The sequence below is a fragment of the Melitaea cinxia genome, chromosome 7, assembly GCF_905220565.1.
Source record: "Melitaea cinxia chromosome 7, ilMelCinx1.1, whole genome shotgun sequence".
NCBI classification, from domain to species: Eukaryota; Metazoa; Arthropoda; class Insecta; order Lepidoptera; family Nymphalidae; genus Melitaea; species Melitaea cinxia.
The window spans coordinates 17,590,450-17,599,566 of record NC_059400.1 but is presented as its reverse complement, the minus strand read 5'-3'; positions in this window follow the sequence as shown (position 1 = coordinate 17,599,566).

Sequence of the window (9,117 nt, the reverse complement as noted above, 5' to 3'; positions counted from 1 at the left end):
TTTATTGTACACCACAAAAAAAAGTTAAAAAAAAATAGATCTTTTTCGAAATTTTAAAAAGTTTTTTTTTTGTAAAATATAAATTTTTGGATAAAGTTTTCGTTAGTTTGGAATTCAATACATTAAAAAAAAAATCGATAGCATATACTTTTAACTATAGGCAGTTACTTTAATTTTGCACATCTACAAATATCCGCTCTTGCCCTTCTAGATTGACTGATAGGGAGTGTATTTAGCTTTGAGCCTAACAATTCTTGAATTGTTTGGATCAGTTAATCAATCGTGCAAAAAAGCATTGATAAATCTACAAAATTAAAAATAAATTACTAAAAATTGCAAAGTGCAAAACTAATGAACGACTAAATGACTGGGCCGATTGGGGCTTCTTGTTGAGATTTCTAATACTTTCTCGAAGGTTCTAACGGAATGAAAGTTTGAGTAAATTAGACAGAATATTGAAGGATTATTTTATCATTATGAGTTTGACTGTCGCGTAACCTAGTAAATTAATAAAATATTTATAAAATATTTCTATCGTGGTTACCCTAATTCTTGAGACAAGCTCGTAGCAACTAAGGACTTAGTAGAACTGGGATTAATTCAGCCACAAAATAATACATTATGTACAATGTACTAGCTAACAATAATTATTTACTATGGAATAAAACTCCATTTGTAATAACGAAGTGAATAATTTATATTTTTAATATTAATTAGCTTCGGATTACTTTTCTTATATTGTTTTAATCTAATAGAAAATATTGCATATAAATATTTATTATTAACTTTAAGAGCCTGCATCACCAGTTCTGAGTAACGCTATTTGATGGATAGCGGTATCAAACAGTTAAAAGTATTTGATTCATTATTCCTTTCTACCATCGAATTCTTTTATATTTATGAGACATTTCTATTCGCGTATATTAATCATAAAGTTGAAGTTTATTAATTAAGGAGAAACAGGTTATAATTGCCTTTTCTATCTCCAGTTGTAAAAATCTATTTGTAACTTATTTGCAGGATAAATTTTATGCACAACTAGTAAAACCAGCCTTAATCCATTTAAGTCAATCCGAACTAAATCAAAAAGTAGATGGATATAGAAAGAGTAGTTGATAGGAAAACAATTTTAAACATAATTATATTGATAATAATGATGAAAATTATAATAGCGTCGACGAATTGGTTTTGATATTAACGTTTATTGCGTATACGATTTTTTTGCTTTTAAATTATTCTGTATCAGCTTTCCTGATGTTCGCGGCGCCTGTATGGATTACACACCGACGTAGCAACATCACAACAACAGGTTGTTATCATGTACACCTGATAGCGATTGTTACTCATAGTAGGGAATATATCCGCCAACCCGCATTGAAGCAGCGTGGTGGATTAAGCTCTGATCCTTCTCCTACATGGGAAAAGAGGCCTATACCCAGTAGTGGGATTATCATGTACACCTGATAGCGATTGTTACTCATAGTAGGGAATATATCCGCCAACCCGCATTGAAGCAGCGTGGTGGATTAAGCTCTGATCCTTCTCCTACATGGGAAAAGAGGCCTATACCCGGTAGTGGGATATTACAAGCTGAAGCGTAGCAACATGCATGGCTGGTCCCTTTTCTGAGCTTCAAATATAGCAAGTCTCTCAGTGTTAACGAAGTATTCCCGGTGGGTTTTTCAGTGTATCAATTACAAACAAACAAAAATATATACGGGCGAATTGAGTAACCTCCTCCTATTTAGAAGTCGGTTAAAAAACTTATTTTTTTTTATAAAACTTCTTTTCGTACGCTTAAATTGGTGAATAAGCTGGTGAATGTGCGACAAGACCGTTATGAAAAGTGTGATCGGGCGAAGCGGATGAAAGTTTTGATGGAAATATAAGATGAAGATAGAAAGAGAGGGAGTTATGTTTCGTAAGTTTTACTTTAATCGTGTGGTCTAAAGCACATTCGTTTTTTTTTATAGAATAATATTATAGATCCCAGAGTTGGAAATGTCAAAATGGTTTTAACAATTTTAAGCCACTTTTCCGCTGACACATACCTATATTCGATACTGAACAATCTTAACTTCTGAGATGAAAAATTACTAATTTGACTATTGTAATCCCTACTAATATTATAAATGTGATTGTAAGTTTGCTTGTTACGCTTTCACGCGAAAACTACTTAATCGATCATCATCAAACTTTGTACACATAGTCTTAGAGGCATTAGAAGTAACATAGGATATATTATTAAAAAAAAATCAATGCGGGCGAAGCCGCGGGTAAAAGCTAGTAATAAATAATTTTAAATGCTTATAACATACGTTGAAATACAAGTCTATTCAGTAATAATACTTCTTTCTAGTGTTTACGCGAATTTCAGTCATCTTCATTTTATCGCGATATGTTAAGATGTTTTTTAAGTTTAAAAAAAACTTATCCACGATAAAATTCGAAAAATTTGTTTCATTATAGTAATACAAATCGCACAAAAACACAAAAACACAAACGCCCAGACAGAGACAAGTATCTGTATAGCTAATGCAAATATTAATCACGTGTGGAAATCAAACTGGACACACAACTGTTGCTGTAACCATTTCACCAAAACGTCAAAACAATTTAAGATATATAAATTCTTAAGACAAATTTAATGATAAAATTACAAATAGTTTGTTGTTACAAGCTTAGTAAGAAATAATTTTAACAATAATTAAGACTAATGGCATCCAAGGAATGTTAGCTTAATTTAATTAATTCATTACAAATATAATGAGACCGTAATTTCGGGGCCATTAACCCCTAATAGTATAATTGAACCTTACAACTGAATTACAAATTGTAATCTAATCTGATGTTTCTCTAAATATTATATGAATAAAAATGAGTCGCTGTTGTGTTGCTAAGTGAAAAAATCGATATTAATTTTTGTGACATCTATACAAATAAATAAAATTGGATTGTCTGTTTGTAATATTAAAATAACAGAGGTAGGGCACAGCAGAAATTTCCTGCTCAAAATATGGAGCAGCCCGACTGGGGTAGTACCTCGACCTTACAGAAGACCACAGCTAAATAATACTGTTTTCAAGCAGTATTGTGTTCCTGTTGGTGAGTAAGGTGACAAGAGCTCCTGGGGGGATTGGGGATTGGGTCGGCAACGCGCTTGCAATGCTTCTGGTGTTGCAGGCGTCTATAAGCTACGGTAATCGCTTACCATCAGGTGAGCCGTACGCTTGTTTGCCGAACTAGTGACATAAAAAAAAAATAAAAAAAAAAATAACCGCTTTTTACTAAATGCATCTGGATGTATACACGGTACATATGCAAAAATATCATTTATTACAATTTTTGTGTGTCTGTCTGTTTGTTCCGGCTCATTTTTTAAACGGCTGGAACGATTTGACGGGACTTTCACTGGCAGATAGCTGACGTAATAAGGAGTAACTTAGGTTACTTTTATTTTAGAAATTTATTTATTTTGTAACTCTGCGACCTGAACAATATTTTTTGTAAAATTCCTCGCGGACAAAGTCGCGGGCACAGCTAGTTATAACTATAATTCTTTAGTGTACATTTTCCGGCATAACTTGTAATTTAAACTATGCCATACAATTTGAATTATTTATTAATCTTTTATTTTTTAAATACAATTTTAATTTCTACTCCAAAATCTTTCGCTAATTCAAATTTCCCTAAAGCTAAATGAAATTAACATCAAATTCGTCGTTCGTTACGTCGGTCACTGTACCAGCTACACGACGTCCGGTGTAATTCATTGAAAAAAGATATTATCAAAACTTTTACTTTGTGAATTAAATTTTAACACAAAGTAAGGCTCCCAGATTAAAAATAGTCGACTTAAGGTTAATTATAAGATTTTAGAACTTTATTCCTATAAAGAACGAGTTAAATACAATTTTGAATATTAATATTATACACATATTTCTTAGTATCTAATCTAACTATTGTAATTTCCTTTCTCTATTTCTCATCATTTATAATTAACTACAAGACTACGTTTATCCATTACACTATAATGCGTCAAAAGACTACTCATCAAAACCACGGCATATGATATGATTACCCTAATTTGTCTCTATTTGATTAAATACTCTTTATTAATATAAATAGTATTTAATTACACAGAAATCAATAATTACATAATTTTGATGTGTTATCTGATACTAAACGTATAATTTGTACTATCGAATGTTTAATATATGTATTTGATACATCTTCTGCGATACAACCTGCGCTTGCAGTAGCCAGTAATAGGTTTTGATATGATATTAAAAAATGTTTAAATAATTATGGTTATTCGATCGCAAAGATAGTTAGTTACACTGTTGAATATGTGGTAAGCCATACAAAAGGTTATATCAGCCACTCAGTCAGCTCAGCCTATTGCAGTCCACTGCTGGACATAGGCCTGCCCAAGTTCGCGCCAAACGTCCCGGTTTTCCGCAATCCTCATTCAGCCTACACCGGCAATCTTACGTAGATCGTCGGTCCAACGGGCCGGAGGACATCCCATACTGCGTTTGCCAAGACGCGGTCTCCACCCCAGGACCCGTCTGCTCCAACGACCATCGGTCCTGCGGCACAGATGGCCAGCCCACTGCCACTTTAACTTGCTAATTCTGTGGGTTATGTCGGTTACTATCGTTCTCTCGCGGATAGTCTCATTTCCAATCTTGTCTTTGAGAGAGACCCCACGTATAACTCGTTCCGTTGCACGTTGAGGTTACAAAAGGTTATAAGGTTATTTATTTATTATATACTATATTTAAATTTGAAATTACGTTTTTTAATCCAATATAATTATGTCTGTTTCTAACTTTCTACCAAATATTTTAAATTCTCAAGATAAGCTTTGCTAATGACTAAGTCGTTCTTAAAGGCTTTAACTTGAAAAGTTTCATCCAAATAGCATTATTAGTTGTATATTCGATGTAAATAGAAATAAGATACTCTATACAAATATTAAATCTCTGTCTTCTAAGAAATTTTATTTTAATTTCATCTTCAAATCTAACTTCATACTTTCATATTTTATAAAATGCTAATTGCACGCTTCTAAGAAGGCTGTGCTTTACTCTTGCAAAATTAAAAATGAGAAATACGGGAGTCGCTTACACACTTACAAGAATAAACAATACAACAAACACTTAAAGACTGTGAAGTACAATGAGCGGATTTATGGCTATTTAGCCATTTCTTCCAGACAACCCTAATATGTCACATAATATTATATTTTACTTTATTGTACACCACAACTACATTTTAAACAATAAACACATTTAAAAACACTTAAAGACTGTGAATTACAATGAGCGGATTTATGGCTATTTAGCCATTTCTACCAGACAACCCTAATATGTCACATAATATTATATTTTACTTTATTGTACACCACAACTACATTTTAAACAATAAACACATTTAAAAACACTTAAAGACTGTGAATTACAATGAGCGGATTTATGGCTATTTAGCCATTTCTTCCAGACAACCCTAATATGTCACATAATATTATATTTTACTTTATTGTACACCACAACTACATTTTAAACAATAAACACATTTAAAAACACTTAAAGACTGTGAAGTACAATGAGCGGATTTATGGCTATTTAGCCATTTCTTCCAGACAACCCTAATATGTCACATAATATTATATTTTACTTTATTGTACACCACAACTACATTTTGAACAATAAACACATTTAAAAACACTTAAAGACTGTGAAGTACAATGAGCGGATTTATGGCTATTTAGCCATTTCTTCCAGACAACCCTAATATGTCACATAATATTATATTTTACTTTATTGTACACCACAACTACATTTTAAACAATAAACACATTTAAAAACACTTAAAGACTGTGAATTACAATGAGCGGATTTATGGCTATTTAGCCATTTCTTCCAGACAACCCTAATATGTCACATAATATTATATTTTACTTTATTGTACACCACAACTACATTTTAAACAATAAACACATTTAAAAACACTTAAAGACTGTGAAGTACAATGAGCGGATTTATGGCTATTTAGCCATTTCTTCCAGACAACCCTAATATGTCACATAATATTATAATTTATTGTATTCATTAGTGTATTTATATATTAATTTAATTATTATTTGTTTAATCTCAATTCGCATTATTATTATTTTTATTATTCTTTTTACTATTGCTGTCAAAATGGGAAAACTAATGGTGACCTTGAAAACCAGTGTCAGGACTTTTCGTCCTGAATATAACTGAGGTCCCACCTTTTTGTGTAACACACTGTTGCCGCGCTACTATCTTCTTCTCTTGTTTATTTTATTTTTTTATTTCTCAAATATTGTGTAAGATTTAAGGCTTTGAATGTCCTGCCTTGGATGTTATGTATATATGATGTATGTATATGTAGGTATATATTGTGTGTGTTAGAATCAGAGTGTTTAACAAATAAACTTATTAATATTATTATAAAAAGAATCGATAAAAAAATATTATGTTGGACGTCAATGTTTTGGATGTATGGCAGAATAAAGTGAAAACCATTTGACGAAATTAGCTTTTTTTTTCTATGATGTCAGGCAGGAAACTATGAATTAAAATCATGTTGAAACTGAAGGCTGAAAAATTCTTCACTTTTTCACAATGAATATTTTTACGTTTATGTCATAATAATATAGAATCAGAGCTATCTGTGATTATCTGCGAGAACAAAATCAGCAAATCGAACTTGTTAACCGACTTCCAAAAAAAGAGGAGGTTCTCAATTCGACTGTATTTTTTTTTCGTTGTATTATCGATCTAATTAGTTCCTAAACGAGCTACTAAGCTACTAGAGGGTGCAGTTGTGGATTTTTCAAAAAATGATTTTAATTTTTTTTTACATCAAATTAATAATAAGTTTGTTTATTGGTTTATTATTATTATTACTGTATTATTATTAATTGTTGATATCAAGAGTCAAAGTATGATTCGAAATTTAATATCAGCGATAATTCAACAATCGTTGTTAAATTTAACGTGTTTGCCAATAAATTATATTTAACGTGCTTAGTTTGTCGCATTTGCCAAATAATTTATATCTATATGCCGCTGTTAATGACTTATTTTATATGACAAACATGTTAGATATATTTCACTTCTTTATCAATCAACGGGTTACATCCATACCACCATTACGTCGAAGATCAAGCTATGACTAACATTTGTGTGTTTTATTTTTATAATATGACATCAGAAGACTTAATCTTACCTGAGATCTTGTCTATAATACTACTGCATCGTTTACATACAAATATAATTCGTAGGTATAAAGTGACATTCAAAGCTTAAAAACCAGAACGAATATCCCGTTTCATATAAACATCATCACTTCAGCCTATCGCAGTCCACTGCTGGACATAGGCCTCCCCAAGTTCGCGCCACACATCCCGGTCTTCCGCAATCCTCATCCAGCCTACACCGGCAATCTTACGTAGATCGTCGGTCCAACGGGCCGGAGGACGTCCCACACTGCGTTTGCCAAGACACGGTCTCCACTCTAGGACCCGTCTACTCCAACGGCCATCGGTCCTGCGACACAGATGACCAGCCCACTGCCACTTCAACTTGCTAATTCTGTGGGCTATGTCGGTTACTTTCGTTCTCTCGCGGATAGTCTCATTTCTAATCCTGTCTTTGAGAGAGACCCCAAGCATAGCCCGTTCCATTGCACGTTGAGCGACTTTAAACTTGTGGACCAGTCCCTTGGTCAGTGTCCACGTCTCGGCTCCGTATGTTAACACAGGCAGGACGCATTGCTCGAAAACTTTTGTCTTCAAGCATTGCGGAATCTACCCTATAAACATACTTAAATAAATAAATGTAGTCATTACACGAGAATATCAGCTATGTAGCTTAATCTTATACTATTGAACAAGCAATTCTTGTATATATAAAAAAATAAAAATTAATAATTTATCTAAAAATTAAAATATATATATATATATATATATATATATATATATATATTAGGGGTGGGTCCTTTAAATTAGGGAGATGAAAAATAGATGTTGTTCGATTCTCAGACCTACCAAATATGCACACAAAATTTCATGAGAATCGGTCAAGCCGTTACGGAGGAGTTTAACTACAAATACCGCGACACGAGAATTTTATATATTAGATATAGAATCTGAATCTCGGAAACGGCTCCAACGATTTTAATGACATTTAGTATGCAGGGTATTACGGGGGAAATAATTAAATCTAGCTAGGATTCATGTTTAGAAAATGTCGTTTTATCCCAGTTTTAAAAAATAATAAAGGTAAAATATGAAAAATATTTTTTTTATAAAGGAGGAGGTTCTCAATTCGACTGTATTTTTTTTATGTATGTTACATCAGAACTTTTGCCTGTGTGGACCGATTTCGACAATTTTTTTTTTAATTGAAAGGTGGTATGTGTCAATTGGTCCCATTTAAATTTATTTGAGTTCTAATAACAACTTTTCGAGTTATATCTAATAATGCGTTTTTACTTGACGCTTTTTTCGTCGACCTACGTTGTATTATACCGCATAACTTTCTACTGGATGTACCGATTTTAATAATTTTTAATCGAATTAATTTAATCGAAAGCTGATGTTTGTCATGTGGTCACATATACATTTTATTAAGATCGGATAACTACTTTTTGAGTAATCTTTGATAACGCGTAGTTACTTGACTATTTTTTCGTCGATCTACGTTGTATTACTCGTCGATGTAATTGAAGTCGGTTTTTTTTTTCGTTTGCGAGCAAACACAATTATTTTATTATTGTCGGTAAAAAAAATATTATTCATATTTTATAAATATGTAATTCGTATTTAAATATGATTTCCAAAAAACACGATTTACTAAAAATACCGAGCTGAGCTCGGTTACCCCGGTACTTTTTATTTAATCTATAATGAAAATTCTTTATTGGTTCGAAGTCTAATTATAATTGACATTGTTTCTTTATTAAAGTAGGCTTCACTTAACTAAGGATTTTCGAATCATGAACAAATTTAAGCTCGTGTCTATCGATTTGATAGACATTGAAACTCCATACGAGTGAAAACATGAGATGCTTCTAGTTGAG